At 41.0% G+C, this 18,059-nt stretch overlaps 1 protein-coding gene and 1 pseudogene across 10 annotated transcripts in view; both read left to right on the plus strand.

Annotated features, from left to right (window-relative positions):
* Positions 1 to 18,059, plus strand: part of BTRC (beta-transducin repeat containing E3 ubiquitin protein ligase) — a 184,703-nt gene that overhangs the window by 11,252 nt on the left and 155,392 nt on the right. Inside the window, exon 1 of one of the 10 annotated variants that reach the window (XM_027112356.1) lies at positions 5,151 to 5,169. The exons of the other annotated variants lie outside the window; for them this stretch is intronic. The gene's annotated coding sequence lies outside the window, so the exon portion shown is untranslated. Of the gene's footprint in view, positions 1 to 5,150; positions 5,170 to 18,059 lie in introns of those variants that run through there. 10 annotated transcript variants of the gene reach the window in all.
* LOC113623332 (BTB/POZ domain-containing adapter for CUL3-mediated RhoA degradation protein 3 pseudogene) lies at positions 13,172 to 16,140 on the plus strand (annotated as a pseudogene).

An 18,059-nucleotide genomic window follows, 5' to 3' on the forward strand; every position in this document is an offset into this window, starting at 1 on the left:
GCTTACACAGGGTCTTCGTTTCGGCAGGCGGGCTCCTTAGTTGTAGCTCTCCAGCTCCTTAGCTGCAGCACATGGGCTCCTTAGTTGTGGCAGAGGGCTCCTTAGTTGCAGTACACAGGCTCCTTAGTTGTGGCATGCGAACTCTTAGTTGTGGCATGCATATGGGATCTAGTTCCCTGACCAGGGATGGAACCTGGGCCCCCGGCATTGGGAGTGCGAAGTCTTATCCACTGCGCCACCAGGGAAGTCCCTCTAGTAATGTTCTTTATAACAAAAGAGTCTAATTCAGAATCACGTACTGAAATTAGTTGTCATGTCTCCTTAGTCTCCTTCAGTCTGGAACGGTTCCTGTCTTTAACTTTCATGACTATGGCACTTTTGAAGATTATAGGCTAGTTATTTTGTAGAATGATTCCTCAATTTGGGTTTATCTGATGATGTTTCCTCATGATTAGATTTGGTCCTGTATTTTTGGCAGAAATACCACAGAAGTGTTGCTTTATTTTACTTATTGCCTCCTGTTGGGTGACACATAATTTTTGTTTGTCTTACAACTTTTTTTACTTGATTAAAGTGGCACCTGCCAGTTTCTTCTTTAAAGCTAATGTTTTTGTAGTAAGTATCTTGTGGGAAGGTACTTTGAAACCATGTAACTATCTTATTCTTCATTAGATTTTCAATCTATTTTTAACAGAATGAGTTTATGAATTCCTGTTTTATTTGATGGGTTATAATACTATCTTTTACTTATTGCCTACTATTCTTTTTTTTTTTGGCTGTGTTGGGTCTTCGTTGCTGCACGCGGGCTTTCTCTAGTTGCGGCAAGTGGGGGCTACTCTTCGTTTAGGTGCGTGGGCTTCTCATTGTGGCGGCTTCTCTTGTTGTGGAGCACGGGCTCTAGGCATGTGGGCTTCAGTAGTTGCAGCACGTGGGCTCAGTAGTTGTGGCTCGTGGGCTCTAGAGCGTAGGCTCAGTAGTTGTGGTGCACGGGCTTTGTTGCTCCGCAGCATGCGGGATCTTCCCGGACCAGGGCTTGAACCTGTGTCCATCGCATTGGCAGGCAGATTCTTAACCACTGTGCCACCAGGGAAGCCCAATCATTATTTCTTTTGACACTTAAATTGTTCCCTGTTTGGCCAGTGAGAGTGCTTTCAAACTGCTTTCTTTGTCTTTGTTATGTATTTCTGTCATTCTTTGAACATTGTACTTTCTTCCCCCAGCCCTGGAATCAGTGATTTCTCTTTTTTTTTTCCGGTTTCTTTTAGTAGAGAATGATATATAGAAGTCAATATCTGGGTGTTAGGTATACACATTGCTATTGGGTGTCACTGCTCCCAAGTCCTCTCACTGGACAGAGATAGGGAATATATGTATGTGTAAATGTGCGTACACACGCGTGTGCACACACGTATTGCTATTTTAATTTTATCTACATATTTATTTGAAACCATGAGTTCACACAGGTATCTCCAATTCTAGTCTAACACAACAGGGTTTATCCAATAATTTGCTTTCCATAATTGTAACTCCCTTTTCTGTTAGTAAGTTGGCTCTCATTATCCTCAACATAATCTCTTTTTTTTTTCAACATAATTTCTTAATCAATCCCCCCTGTATGTGACCAGTCTCTCCTGTTGCTGCTGTTCCTGACACCCATCATGTGGATGCCATCCTCACCTTATCAGTCTCCAAAATCCCATATTAGGCTGCTGCCCCTAGCCCCCGTTAGAAGACCCTTCTCATTTCAGGCTCTGATACTGTGCACTAGGTTGCTCTCCTCACTCCATTTGGACTTGAGCACCTTGTGCAGGGCTACTAAGGCTGCCGTATTCCTGTATAGACATTCTCTTTATCCTGCTAGGGTTCTGACATCCTGCTGTAGGTCACTGCAGATCCCTCCATCCCATCTCATGTACACACTTGTTTTCCTTGACCCTCACTAAACTGAATACAGATTTTTCACTTTGTAAAACTGAAACTCTGTACCCATTAAACAGTCCCTGGCAATTGCCATTCAGTTGCCTTCAGTCCCTGGCAACTGCCATTCTACTTTGTTTCTATGAATGTGACTACTCTAGATACCTCATAAATGTGGCACCATACAGTATTTGTCTTTTTGTGACTGGCTTATTTTTCTTAGCATAATGTTCTCAAGGTTCATCCATGTTAAGGCATGTGTCAGAATTTCCTTCTTTTTTTTTTTTTTTTGCGGTACGCGGGCCTCTCACTGCCGTGGCCTCTCCCGTTGCGGAGCACAGGCTCCGGACGCACAGGCTCAGCAGCCATGGCTCACGGGCCTTTCCACTCCACAGCATGTGGGATCTTCCCGGACCAGGGCACAAACCTGTGTCCCCTGCGTCGGCAGGTGGACTCTCAACCATTGCGCCACCAGGGAAGCCCAGAATTTCCTTCTTTTTTAAGGCTGAATAATATTCCGTTGTATGTATACATCACATTTTGTTTGTCCATTCATCTCTTGCCAGACACTTGGGATACTTTTACCTTTTGGCTATCGTGAATAATGCTGCTATGAACATGGGTCTACAAGTATCTCTTCAAGACCCCAAAACGCTTAATTTTTTTTTATCTTGATCTTTTGTTAGCACTTTTATGAATTCATCAGTTTTCCATCAGAGTTCTGAAAATGCTTATTCATTCAGTTCAGCAGTATAGTCAGTTACCAGAAACCTGTACTTGTCAGAGTCTTTTCCATGAATATTTTACCTTTTACATTTAGATGTACAGTCCGTCTGGAATTTTTATGTTTGATGTGAGCTAGAGGACAGAATTCAGTTTTGTTTTGTTTTTCATCTGTTGCGTTGCATGGTCACTTTTGTCATATACCACCTGTCTATATATGTGTGTGGGCTTGTTTACAGGACTTTTCTGTTCCAGTGGTCTATTTATCCTTGTGCCAGTATCATACTTTCTTAATTACTATATTTTTATACCAATTCTTGATATTGGATACTGAATGTCCCTCAGCTTTTGCATGTCCGTATATATTGGAATCAGCTTAATTTCCACAAAACATCCTCCTACAACTTTTATTGGAATTGCATTGAATCTATATATAAGTTTGGGGAGAACTGAGATCTTAACACTATTGAATTTTATAATCTATGAAAATGGTATATCTTTCCATTTTTGGGGTCTGTAATTTCTCTGTGTAGGGGCCTTTATATATCTTTTGTTAGATTTATTCCAGGTATTTGGTGTTTTTAGATGCTATTTTTAAAATTTAATTTTCTGTTGTTGAGTGTAAAGGTTTTTTAAACCCGAGCTCCATGACCTCCATTCAGTATAAACACATGGGAGTACTTTTTTCTGAAAGGTCTATAATTTATGTCTGAATCTGATTCCCACTGGGGGCAATAACAACAAAGAAGATTAGAATACCACTTTAGTTATTTGACTTTGAGTGGATTGGACTAGGGACGGGGGGGAACAGACAGGCAGGGAGGCTGCTTAAAGACTATGTAATAGTCTAGGCAAGAAGCCACGTGGGCTTGAGCTAGGGCAGTTGGTATGGAAAGAAGGAAAGATATTCAAGGAATATTCTGGAGATACAGTGAGTAAGGTTTGCCTGGAGTAGGCTAGGAGAAAAGAAAAAGAGAAAAGAGAAGAGTAAAATATGGCTGGTGTCAGGCATGTTCAGGGCGATTAGTTAAAGGGAAGGTTGCCATAGCAGTAGGTATGGCAAAACAAGTATTTGGTGGGTAAAGATATTGGAATAGTCCCTAACTTTAATAAGGAGACTAAATTTAAGATATACATATAGGGTTTCCCTGGTGGGGAACCAAGCAGATGAATATCCAAGCAGATTTGGGGACTCAGAGAAGTTTAGAAGGGCAGGATATAATTTCAGAGGGGAAAATAGTGACAAGGAGTCTGGGTGCAGATATTCTGGGGAGATTCAGTAGGCAGACAACATCAGTGAGTACTGAAAAGAGGCGGCAAATCCTGTTTCAAGTTTGGGCTCAAAAACAGAACTGGAATACCCAGCAAGGAACTAAAGAATTCAGTCTACTCATTAGTGCCCACTGCAGTAGTACTATACTTTATTATTTGGAGAGCATGTTAACATGTAGTGCAGATTCTCAGCTCCTCTTCCCTCCACTTAATTTAGTAGACCTAAAGAATCTGCATGTTTAACAGGCATCTCAGTGTTTCTGATAGAGATATTTTTCAGATCATACTTTGACAAAATATCTAGACTGCTGTGTCCTGGCCAGTGTACCAACACAGAGGGAGTGGGGGAAATATTGTGGCTAGAGCCAGAGTAAAAGGTGAAGCCTTGTACATGGGGAACATAGCAGGAAGCAGCTGAGTTAACTGGATTCAAGAGTGGAGGCAGGTGGTAATCATTTTGTAGTATGTAAATATATTAAATCAACATGTTGTACACCTTACACTTGCACAGTGTTATGTCAGTTATATCTCAGTAAAGCTGGAAAAAAACAGTGAAGGCAGAATGAGACAAACTTCATGGCAGAGGCTTAGAATCGCTTTGAGTTCCAACTGATTAGTAATAAGTTGGTTTCTAAAAACAATTTACTTCTGGGTGCTGTTTGCAGCTGGAGAATTTGGTGAACCATAGGGGCAGAAAAATTAACACGATAATGCCATTTATAAGAGATATATCTAGTAGAAGAGCAATAGCAACACCCCCAAATGTGGCCACTCTAGGTATGTTAAAATCACGTCACAATAAACTGGTAGTCCTTGCTGGTGCTATGAAGAAGTTGTGGATAGTTCTAACATTACTTTTATTGTTAATATTCCATGACCCTATTACATACATGAAGATAAATGACAACAGACTATCTCAACAGTTGTTTCATAGTGCTCTTAAGGTAATGTCTTGAGGTAATGTCAAGGAATGAAGGGAGAAGTTTGAGGAATCATTGAAGTGTTGCTTAAAGCAATAGGCATAACTGAATGGTAAGGAAATTTATGATGAAAGATTCGTCTTTTGTACAATTACATAGACTAGAGTTGTTCTTTTGAGCAGGGTCCTCAAGCTGACCTCAAGTGAGAGGCACAAAGCCACAGGCTTTCTGGTGAGTGAGAAATTGTCTGAAAAGGTCTTTTTATCTTCATCCCTTAGATTAAAAGCAGCATCAGCCACAGCATCAGAGGGAGATGTAATTGATACAATTAAATGAGGTAAAGTGTGAAGCAGCTTTCTAGTCCATAAGGATATAGTGGTGGTAATACTTTTACAACAATACTCTAGTTCAGGGCTTCCCTGGTGGTGCAGTGGTTGGGAGTCTGCCTGCCAATGCAGGGGACACAGGTTCGTGCCCCAGTCCGGGAAGATCCCACATGCCTCGGAGGGCGGGGCCTGTGAGCCATGGCCTCTGAGCCTGCGCGTCTGCAGGCTCCACAACAGGAGAGACCACAACAGTGAGAGGCCCGCCTACCGCAAAAACAAAAACAAACAAACAAAAAAACTCTAGTTCAAAATAATTCACACAGATTTCCAAGGTTTATTGAATAGACATTCCACCCCTATTCCATTTTACTGTTTAGACATGTATTTATTCATGTCTGCTGTGTGCATGTTTTTGGTCTTGGTTTTTTCTTTAAAAAATTAACATTTAGTAAAATTGACTTTTTTTTAGTGTACAGGTCTCAGAATTCATGTAACCACCACCACTATCAGGAAACACAACAGTTCCATCATCCCCCAAAAAACTACCTTGTACTATCTCCCCATCTTCCTAACTCCTGGGAGCTGTGATCTATTCTCCCTCACTTTAGTTTTATCTTTTTGAGAAAGTCATTTAATGGAATCATACAATATATAATCTTTTCGTACTGACTTCTTTCTCTCAGCATAATGCCTTTTAGATGATTCATCCAAGTTGTTGCATGTATCAATAGTTCATTCCTTTTTATTGCTTGGTAGTATTCCATTGTATGGAATACGGCCAGAGTGGCCGTAACATTTCGCATTACCACAGCAGTGTATGAGAGTTCTCGTTCTCCATCCTTGTCAGCACTTGGGATTGTTAGTATTTTTTATTTTAGCCATTCCAATAGGTATATAGTAGTATCTTATCGTGGTTTTAATTTGCATTTCCCTAGTGAATACCTCAGTTCTTGATGACTTTATCTGTTGGGCTCAAACACAAAAGCTAGTCATCCTAAGAAGAATCAGAAGAATGGTCATTAGAGTGATGTAACGTTCTGTGAAACATTCCATGAAAGACTTTTGTAACATTAGCATTCTATGAAAGACTTTTTGTAAATATTTTAGAAAGGAGTTTGTGCTAATGAATGTTGATGGCTTTTCAATGAAGTGAGGGGTACTTTGAAACCTAGTTACAAAGTTTCAAGTAAGCCCTGTGACAGAATGAGAGAGTGACTTAAGAGTGTTTTTTTCTGGTGGCATTTGGTCTTATGTAGAGCACTTGTGGCTTTTAAACTGAGGAGATAGGCAAATGAAAAAGAAAAATATCTGATTACCTGATAGTTTTGTTTTGTTGGCACCGCATAGCATGCGGGATCTTAGTTCCCCAACCAGGGATTGAACCTGCGCCCGCTGCAGTGGAAGTGCGGAGTCTTAACCACTGGACTACCAGGGAAGTCCCTACTTACAGTTTTTAGAAACAAAGCAAAATAAGTGAGAAACACTCATGGTCATCATGATCATTATCAACATTTACTGATCTCCTATTCTTGGTATAATTTTGAAAAACTTACTTACTCAGGGAAATAATTTAGATAGAGGAAAGGAGGCATTCCCTTGAGTAATATGTTTGGCCCCCTTCTACTTCTTCCTTCTTCATAAATCATCCCAAGCAGAAGGCTGTATTATAAGAAGCAAACCAGATAATTGCTAACTAAATGTTTAGTGTTTTAGTTGGTTATTAGCTTAAGGTCAAATTTGTTTAATGAGTAAATGTGGAAGAGTTACTTTTTTTTAACACTTTCAACACACACTTAATGATCATTGGTATGTCATTCCCATTTTATGAAGGTGGAGTGTAATTTCTTTATTTTTAATAACGATTGAGGTTTATAATTATTGAATCTTTGTTTTGATGTTATTAGGCGTGTCAGTACTTTTCTTTGATACCAAGTCCTCAGTTAGGAAATAGCCTCCTGATTAGAACTTGTTTCCCTGGGAAAATATAGTCCACTTAAAGCAGTTTCCAGGAATATATTGGTGCAGAAATAGACAGTCAAGTAGTGACTCATGTGTAGCGTTCAGTGTAATTTAGAAAAGATGACTTAAGTAGAGGAATATTGATGCATCTGTTTTTCAAATTGCAGTTAATTATAGTGACAGCTTATAAGATCTACTTCATTCTCTCTTGGAATCTTGCCTAACTTAACAAATTTAGGTTAGAAACGGACAATTTAAAAGTCAAATAGGGCTTCCCTGGTGGCGCAGTGGTAGAGAGTCCGCCTGCCGATGCAGGGGACCACGGGTTCGTGCCCCGGTCCGGGAAGATCCCACATGCTGCGGAGCGGCTGGGCCCGTGAGCCATGGCTGCTGAGCCCGCGCATGTCCCGGAATGGGAGAGGCCACAACAGTGAGAGGCCCGTGAACTGCAAAAAAAAAAAAAAAAAAAAAAAAAGTCAAATAAATTAATCGAAAAGAATCCTGCCTTATCAAATCATGCTTCCAAAGGTTTTTCACACCCTCCAGTCTTATCCAGGTGTGATGTTTTGAAAATAAGAATGATTGTTTCAGTTTTTATCAGAGTTTGAGAATAGAAACTCCTTTTATGCAGGTATGTATCATCTTTGATTATACGGTAGTCCACTGGATATAGTCCCTCTACTTGACATATACCTACTGCATCAATAAACTGTGTGACCCTAGATATGTTTATATGTGGTCATGTTAAAAAGTGTTTAAGTATTCTTAAATGTGTTTTATCAATATCTTATGGAAAAATACTCATAATCTTTTGAAAGCATTCATGTTAAAAAGAATTAGAAATGATGTTTATCTCATTTGGAACTCTTTCTCTTTCAATGTATCATTAAAGTGTAGGGACAGTATATAAGAATTCATACCGGGCTTCCCTGGTGGCGCAGTGGTTGGGAGTCCACCTGCCGATGCAGGGGACGCGGGTTCGTGCCGCGGTCTGGGAGGATCCCACGTGCCGCCGAGCGGCTGCGCCCGTGAACCATGGCCGCTGAGCCTGCGTGTCCGGAGCCTGTTGCTCCGCGGCGGGAGAGGCCGCAGCGGTGAGAGGCCTGCGTACCGCAAAAAAAAAAAAAAAAAAAAGAAGAATTCATACCATAGGATCAACTGAGACTTTGGTTTAAATATATTACAAATTATACACGGAAGCCTGCATAAGATCCTACATATTTTTTTTTCCCAAAGAAGCTTCTTTAAATGGTTCTGTTAAGTGTAGGAATGTTCTGATGATTATCTTTTTAATTAAAATAAGAAATCTTTGTTTAAAGTGGCATTCTTTTTTTACGGCCTGTTACAGTCTCTGTAACAATCATTCCTTAAGTCTGAACATTTTATTTCCAGGAATCCATTTATATAAAGCTATGTTTAGACCTAATTAAGGAACAATTCTTACAAAGCTTGTAAATAGCCAGGAAAAAAGGGACCGAAGATAAAACTGACATTCACGTTTAACAAAATGATTGTTACAAGGTATGTAATAAGCTATAAAAATACAATAAATCTCTTTTTATAAGAGTTCATATTTTTTGGTCCTTGTTTTCAAGGGTATTTAAGGAGAATATCAAAGCTCTGGAAAGTGACATCTGTTTTGCTGAATGGACTAGTGATAACTTCTTTTGTCTCTTACTGACAGTATCAGGAGTTCTACATGTCTTCTTGGTGTGCTTTCTTTGAAAATACCTACTAATCAGTTAAGATTGTGATGTAAATTTTATATTGTGCCATAGTGAAAACAAGACCTAGTTCTCATCTCACTTATACTGCTTTCTAGAAGTTAGAAAACTTTGGGCAAGTTGCTTAACCTCCGAGTCTCATTTTCCTCATCTGGAAAGGTGATAATTGTTTCGATAATAATTCGATAATAATTATAATAATTATTTTTTATAATTATTTATAATAATTATATAATCACTTATAATATAGTTATTTATATTATATTAAATATAATATATTTATATTATAGCAAATGTAATATAATTATTTATATTATATTAAATATAATATAATTATTTATAATTATAACTATTAGAATTTTTATTATAATTATTAAATAATTATTATAATTTTGATAATAATTCTCTTCCTACTTCAAAGAGTTGTTGTGAGGACTAGGTGAAATTATAAATAGTGAAAATATTTTGGAAGTTATATATAGGACTGTGAGTATCCAAGCTACATTTCTTTGTCTCTCTAACCTTGGGTTGTGGTAGCAGTAGTAATAATAAAATAACAGCAATAATGGCAGAAAACACTTATAGCTCAGTATGTACAGTGTAGGATTCTAGGCACTCAACATATATTAACTCATTTGATCCTCTCACCTTATTAGGTATGTATTGTTATTATCCCTGATTTACAGGCATGGAAACTGAGGCACAGAGAGGTTAAGTTACTTCCTTAAGATCATACAGTTGGAGGGACCCCTGGTGGTCCAGTGGTTAAGACTCCACACTCCCAGAGCAGGGGGCCCAGGTTGGATCCCTGGTCAGGGAACTAGATCCTGCATGCCACAAGACCCGGTGCAGTCAAATAAATAAATAAATAATTAATTAAAAAAAAATCATACAGTTGGAGAAATATGGATTTGAAGAGGGGAATGGGTGGTATCAATCATTTTTCAAATCTATAGAAAAATTGAGAAAAGCATTCATATATCCCTCACCTGGATTGGCCAAGTGTTAACATTTTGCCATATTTGATTTTTTTCCTCTCTGTATAGCTATACTTTCCTTTCTAAATCATTTGAAAGTTGTAGACATCATGATATTTCACCTCTACTAAAGCATGTATTTCCTAACATGGGCACTGTCTTTCATAACTACAATGCAGGATCCCACTCAGGAGATTTAACAGTGATAACATTTTACTACTCAATATATAGTTTATATTCAGGTTTCCCCAATGGTTCCAGTAGTGTCCTTTATAGCCTCCTTTTTTAAAATTCATGATCCAGTCACATGTTACACATAGTTATGTCTCTTTAGTCTCCTTTAATTTACAATAGTTCCCTAGTCTTTTTATTCTTGAAATTGAAGTTTTTGAAGAGTCCAGGCAAGTTTTACAGAATGTATCTCATTTGGATTTGTCTGATTGTTGTCCATGGTTAGATTCAGGTTAAAAAATTTCGCAGGAATATATGTTGTAGTTTCTCAGTGCATTACATCAGAAAGTACACGATGTTATTTTGTTCCTTTATCGGTGATGCTAAGTTTGATCATTTTATTAAGGCTGTATTCACCAGATTTCTCCATTGTAAAGGTATATTTGGAATTAATAAGTGCTCAGTGGAGTGAAACTTGGAAACTGTGTAAATAACTTGTTTCCCAGCATTGTTTCTCCCTATAGTTTTGGCATCCACTGATGATTGTTGTGTAGAAATGGTAAAATCAGCCCATTTATTTTTAGGCAGTTCTAAGTGTTTTTGTTTTTTTTTTCCTTCTTGACTTTGAAGTGGTGACTGTTTCCTATTTTGGGAAGATAATATGTAAACTTTGTCATTTTAATTTTATTTTTTATAAATTTATTTGTTAATTTATTTAATTTTTGGCTGAGTTGGGTCTTTTTGTTGCTGTTCTCGGGCTTTCTCTAGTTGTAGCGAGCGGGGGCTACTCTTCGTTGCGGTGTGTGGGCTTCTCATTGCGGTGGCTTCTCTTGTTGCGGAGCATGGGCTCTAGGTGCGCGGGCTTCAGTAGTTGCAGCACATGGGCTCAGTAGTTGTGGCTCGCGGGCTCTAGAGCGCAGGCTCAGTAGTTGTGGCATACGGGCTTAGTTGGTCCGCGGCATGTGGGATCTTCCTGGGCCAGGGCTCGAACCCGTGTCTCCTGCATTGGCAGGCGGATTCTTAACCACTGCACCACCAGGGAAGTCCCTTTATTTTTGTTTTTGAACTTAGCCTAATTAAAATGTACTTTTTACATTCTAATTTATAGGTTATATGCTTTATAATTTTTATCCTCGGTGGAAAACACTGCTAAAGCTGCTTAAATAATTGGGTTTAGTTTTTAAAGGCTTGTGGTACTAAAAGCTGCAACAGAAGTTCCTGGAGGGCTTGTGTTTTCCATTCCATAGGCCTGGGGTGGAGCCTGAAAATCTGCATTTCTAACTAGTTTCCAGATGATGCCACTGGTTCTGGGATCACACTTTGAGACTCACTGTGGCTTTTCTAGGCCTTTCAAGGCAATTTGCTCATAATTATTTGGGCTTTTTTTTTTTTTTCCTACTTATTTGCTTTCTCTGGTAGACATGAGAGTAGTGTGGTTATAGTATAGTGGAATAAGTTGAAGTTTGTATTAGTTGATTTTGATAAATGTTGGAAAAATTATGGGAATTGGCTAAATTACTGAATAGTATCTCATTAATCTAATTCACAATTGTGTTGTAATGAAAATGGCTGTAGGCTGTTTTAAAACTTACTGTGGCATTTATATTTGTTGGGATTTTCTTTACTTCACTTAAACACTGATCCCTTAGTTTTGACAGAATGAGATGTCCATTGTGGTCATTTGGGGCTTTCAGGGTTTAAGTGATCCCTGCATACATTTCAACAACTTGGTTCTGTTAGGTCTGTGCAATTAGTAAAGCAAGTGGCACATTTGTTATGTCATAGAGATATTTTTGCTTCTATGGAATTTGGCCAGATTGTCCTCCTCCCTTGCTTCCCCTATTAGAAATGCTATAAACATCAGAAAGAAAAGGATGACCTTACTATTTGTTTCCCAGACTAAATCACAGCCTTGAAGCAGCTCTTTACTTCCGAATAAAAAGTTTAATTTCGGGCTTCCCTGGTGGCGCAGTGGTTGAGAGTCCGCCTGCCGATGCAGGGGACACGGGTTCGTGCACCGGTCCGGGAAGATCCCACATGCCGCGGAGCGGCTGGGCCTGTGAGCCATGGCCGCTGAGCCTGCGCGTCCGGAGCCTGTGCTCCGCAACGGGAGAGGCCGCAACGGGAGAGGCCCGCGTACGCAAAAAAAAAAAAAAAAGTTTAATTTCACGCCCTGACTAGTGCTTGTACGTGCAGGTAGATATTTATTTTATGCAGCTAAACTGGTCTGCTTTTGCAAATTACTTGCCAGTCAGCAGAGCTATAATTTCTTATGAGTAGTTGGTGGTAAATTATAGTTCTTATTAGTAAGTTTTGTGTGTGTGTGTTTTCAATATGTACTTATGAAGCAGGAGTGGGAATCAGTCAGCAAACTTTGACCAGACTAGGATTTGACTAGTAGCTTTTTTCAGGGCTCAGGGATTGGGACTCCCCTGGTGGCTCAGTGGTTGAGAATCCGCCTGCCAATGCAGGGGACATGGGTTCGAGTTCTGGTCCAGGAAGATCCCACATGCTGCGGAGCAACTAAGCCCTTGCACCACAACTACTGAGCCTGCGGTCTAGAGCCCGTGAGCCACAACTACTGAGCCCACGTGCTACAACTACTGAGCCCGCGTGCCTAGAGCCTGTGCTCCACAACAAGAGAAGCCACTGCAATGAGAAGCCCACGCACCGCAATGAAGAGTAGCCCCCCGCTCACTGCAACTAGAGAAAGCCCGCGCGCAGCAATGAAGACCTAACACAGCCAAAAATAAATAAATAAATAAAAAAGGCTCAGGGATTGATGAATTTGGACTAACAATTCCAATTAATTATGTAAACCAGTAAGAAAGAGTGAGATCTTGTTTTCAATTGATGTGAAAATGTACCCAGAACCTAGAGAGAATGATGCCTGATAGAAAGGATTAAAGAAGAGATTCTCTTTCTTATTGAGAAATAGAATATATTGTAGTTAAAATTTGAGTTTTGAAATTGGAGGGCACTATTTTTTTATTTTTGGCTGCATTGGGTCTTCATTGATGCACGCGGGCTTTCTCTAGTTGCAGCAAGCGGGGGCTACTCTATGTTGCGGTGCGCCTGCTTCTCATTGCGGTGGCTTCTCTTGTTGCCTAGCATGAGCTCTAGGCGTGCGGGCTTCAATAGTTGTGGCGCACGGGCGTAGTTTCTCCGCGGCATGTGGGATCTTCTCGGACCAGGGCTCGAACCCGTGTCCCCTGCATTGGCAGGCGGATTCTTAACCACTGCGCCACCACGGAAACCCTGGAGGGCACTATTGGGCTGAAGTTTTAATTGCTTAATTGAAGCCATGAAGTTTAAAAAATTTTTATTTTAAAGTGAGACTGACTTTTATTGAACTTGGATTAAGAGAAAATGCGATGAATCAGAAGGAGACAAAGTTCTACTTCCTTAATAAGTGGGTCAGTTATTTGCTTTGACTGAGATGTCACTAATTTTGTGTGGGCTTTGAGTCTAGAGGGGTTATCTAACTCAAAGCTTCATAAACTTTTTTGTTCATGGACCTCACTGAAAATCTTTTGTATGTCATGAGATACTCTCCCCAGACATGCACATGAGTATACCTTTTGTACATGATTTCAAGAGGTTCAGAGATCCTTGAATCCTATCCATGGGTCCCGATCTAGCCTTATTTTAGTGTTGTTACATAATGTATTTTAATTTAAAATTTGTTGTTGATAATTACCATTTCAACATAAGTAATTGTGACTTTAATAAGGGTATGACTATCAGGTCTGAGCTTCATCATAAAATGGCATTTTGAGAAGCTAATGAAATATTATGTTATTTGGTAGTATCAGGAAAAAGGGTACAGACTTGACTGGTGGGTATCAAACATCCTACTGGAATGTCCTGTTCTTAATTTTCTAATCCCCCTAGCCACCCAGGCAAGCAGCCACAATTTATCCCTATCTGTGATGATAGAATTTTACTTGTCAGGGATATATGGATAGTTACACTTAATACTTTATTTGCTATCTACTGATATTTCCATGCTGTTTCTACTTTTATCAGTTTTATTAAAGAAAGAGTATGACCAAGCAAATGCCCAGCAACGTCAATTTACCCTAATAAGTGCACTTTACATCTAGGAGATTTGGAATACACTCTTTTGTGTCACGGTGAGCCTTAAACACTGTCAGCATGTTCAGTTATTTATACTCTTCAGCTCTGGGAGGGCTGGGAAACATCGTTTTCCCTTTTTCTTCATCCTCTTAAGGTATCAACACTGGGAATCTGTCCACCTGCTTAGCTCATTCAAAAAACAGTGGTTTATGGTCATTTTAGATCAGTAGTAGTACACTTTGGGCAAAAGGCCTTGTTTGAATCATAGACTATGACTTCTTCCTTTTAAAAATGAGCGAAGGCCTCGCCTCCGCCCCAGGCTCATGCGAGCTGGGTGTTTCCTGTGTCTCTCAGTCCGGGTTTGGAGACTGCAGTGTCTTCCAGCTTTTCATGGAAGAGATATCAGGAGAAAGTGTGGTGAGCTCAGCAGTACCAGTGGCTGCGACCCACACCACTTCGTTCAAGGGCACGAGCCCCAGCTCCAAGTACATGAAGCTGAACATGGGCGGAGCCCTGTACTACACCACCATGCAGACGCTGACCAAGCAGGACACTAGGCTGAAGGCCGTGTTCAGCAGGTGCATAGAGATGCTCACGGACAGTGAAGGCTGGATCCTCATTGACGAGTGTGAGAAGCTCTATGGTACGATACTCAATTACCTTTGTGACGGGGCGGTCCCCTTGCCCGAGAGCCACCGGGAGACTGAGGAGCTGCAGGAAGAAGCCAAGTACTATCTGGTCCAGGGCCTGGTGGAAGAGTTCCAGGCAGCCCTGCAAAACAAAGATACTTATGAGCCTTTCTGCAGAGTTCCTGTTATCACCTCATCCAAGGAAGAACAGAAACTTATAGTGACTTCAAATAAGCCAGCCGTGAAGTTGCCCTACAACAGAAGTAACAACAAATACTCGTATACCAGCAATTCTGACGACAATATGTTGAAGAACATCGAACTGTTTGAAAAGCTGTCTCTGTGCTTTGATGGAAGGGTCCTGTTCATAAAGGATGTCAGTGGGGATGAAATCTGCTGCTGGTCCTTCTACAGCCAGGGCCACAAGATCGCTGAAGTCTGCTGTACCTCTATCGTCTACACCACGGAGAAGAAACAGACCAAGGTGGAGTTCCCCAAAGCCCGGATCTATGAGGAGACCCTGAATATTTTGCTGTATGAGGCCCAGGATGACCGGGGACCTGACAGCGCGCTTCTGGAGGCCACAGGTGGGGTGGCCGGTTGCTCCCACCACCTGGACGAGGATGACGAGCGGGAGCGGATCTACATTGCCCAGATCTGTTGAAGGGGCAGGCCTGTTGTCCCTTCGGCTGATCTGTGGTCTGGTGCTTGTTGGGACCCCGCAGGGTCTGACCAAGGGCAAAGCTGCCCCTTCCCCTGCCCTCCTTGTTGACCCACTCCATCCTGGGAAGGCCGCCTGGCCTGCTCACAGGCATAGTGCACAAACCACTGCCCGGTGGGCTCCATTCCTTCCTCCTCGGCCTTCTGCCCCGTTAAGCGGGGCTTACTGCCCCCAGCGGATGCCCTGCCCTTTGCTTAGAAGAAATTAAACACAGCCCCAGACTCTGTTCTGGCGTTCAGACAGGACCACCGCTCACACCAGCAGCCTCAGGATGGCTCGCCTGCTGTCAATGTAGCTGTCACCTGGAAATCTCTTCCTGTCTCTGCCTCTAATTCTTACACAGTGTGGAGCGGCCTTCAGCGAGTAGACCAAGAGGACATGCAGATCCCTTTGGGTCCAGTCAGTGTGTGTGTTCATGTTAGTTTAAGGGACGTGTGCGACTGTGGATGAGGATGTGTGCCCGTGGGGCCTGGGTGGCCCGCACTGGATCCCTGCTGTCTGCACGGCGCTTGTGTGGGACGGACGTTCTCGGTTACCTACCTCCCTGTCTCCTCTGTGTCCATGACGCACAGGGGGAGTGGTGACGAATGTGGGTGGTTGAGACTAGGCTGGTAGAGTAGTTCCAAGGAGATTCGGTTGTGTGTTAAAGTATGGGTGGGCTTTTTTTAAAAATATAAATTTATTTGTTCATTTTTGGCTGTGTTGAGTCTTCATTGCTGTGCACGGGCTTTCTCTAGTTGCGGCAAGCAGGGGCTGCTCTTCGTTGTGGTGTGCAGGCTTCTCATTGCAGTGGCTTCTCTTGTTGCGGAGCACAGGCTCCAGGCGTGCGGGCTTCAGTAGCTGTGGCACACAGGCTCAGTAGTTGTGGCTCGCGGCTCTAGAGTGCAGGCTTAGTAGTTGTGGCACATGTGCTTCATTGCTCCGCGGCATGTGGGATCTTCCTGGACCAGGGCTTGAACCCGTGTGCCCTGCATTGGCAGGCGGATTCTTAACCACTGCGCCACCAGGGAAGCCCAGGATGGGTTTTGTCTGCTCTTTGAGGGAAACATTACTGTTTTATGCCAAAAGTATTAATACAGGCAGCCTTTGATAGAGTGTGTTCCAAAAAAACGAGTTTATATTTTGAAATGGTTTTTACTGCTCATACTTTGTACATCCTGCCTTACTTGTGACAGTTGTATGCCTTTATTTTGTATCCAGCAACAAAGCCTACAATAAAACTTTAAAACAATCATGACCGAACCTAAAAATCATGTATCAGGTAGATGCTTTTTAAACTGTTGTGTGGGAAACTTTCATATTAGGCCATTTGGATTTTATTAAGTGCTAAGGATGGGACTTAAATAATGTTATATAAATATTTTATACAATTTAAGTTTTAAACACCAACCCTGCTGTTTGGGTTGAACTTTTTTAGAAAATTAATGTGAATGTCTGTTGTGATGTTTTCTGTAGGAATGGAAAAGCCATCATGTAAGTTCTTTTTTTTAAATGTTTATGTGAAGAGTAACTTTGTGGAACAGTCTGATTAGCTGGGGCTTCTACACCTTATGACCAAACGTTTCTGGCTGTCTCTCTACTTTTACATTTCCTCCAACTTTGCACTTGTAGTTTATGGTCTTTGCTTCCCTGGGATATGAACAAGTTCTTGAAACATTCCATGGTGAGTGATACTGTTAGTTGCATACAGCCGTGAGCTGACAATGACAAAGTGTGGGCTGGTCCAAGCTCTGTTATCAGACATATTTTACAAGGAACTGATTTCTTATGTGAGCACTAAGGGCAAACAAAAGTCAATATTTGTATTTAAGAACCATCCAAGTAAAACACTGGCCTAAGATTTGGTAAAGAGTAAAGTTTTATTACACTGTAATAACTTAAAATGGAAAAAGCAGAACAGCTTTGGGTCCCTCGTAATGAGGTTTTTTTCAAATAAGTCATCTGATTGTGGTGACTGGGTGCCTCTGCCCACAATGGTTCCGGGCCTCGCCTCTCCATTGTCCTCCTGCAGTGGTTTAGTGGGACAGTCGCTGTGCAGGTACCACGGCCCTCCCTCTGGAATGTGTGCTCTCTAGGTCTCCACCCAGAGTCATTGTAACATGTGTGTGTCACTAACCTTTCTGTCTCTTTGTGCCATGGAAAAAAACACTATGAGCTTCAGAAGTAGTCATTGTATGTTATACAAGCATCTGTGGACATATATAAAATAAAAGTTATATAACGCTTCTACTTAAAAAAAAATGAGCAAACTGAGACCCAAAGAGGTCATGTGACTTGTTCAAGGTTACAGTTGATGACAGCCTGGATTAGAGCCCACATTTCCCTAATCAGAGCCTAGTTGGTTAACTTTTGACTCTTTTTGTTTTGTTTGTGGTTGAGCTTGTGTTTCTTCCACTGGATGTGATTGATAGATGAATTGAAGGGTGTGTGTGTGGATGTTTAATTAGTGCTTCTATGACTTCTTTAAGAAAGCCTTTTCTACCCTAAGGTTATGAAAATAGTCTCATATTTTCCACTAGAAGCTTGATAGTTTTGCCTTTTACATTTAGAATGTTAGTCTCTCTAGAATTGATCTTTGCGTTTGTAAGGAATTTCATTTCATTTTTTTCCATATGGATTTCCAGTGTCCCAAGCATCATC

Source organism: Aethalodelphis obliquidens, unplaced genomic scaffold (genome assembly GCF_003676395.1).
Source record: "Aethalodelphis obliquidens isolate GAN/ISIS:26980383/991018 unplaced genomic scaffold, ASM367639v1 scaffold11, whole genome shotgun sequence".
Taxonomy (NCBI): Eukaryota; Metazoa; Chordata; class Mammalia; order Artiodactyla; family Delphinidae; genus Aethalodelphis; species Aethalodelphis obliquidens.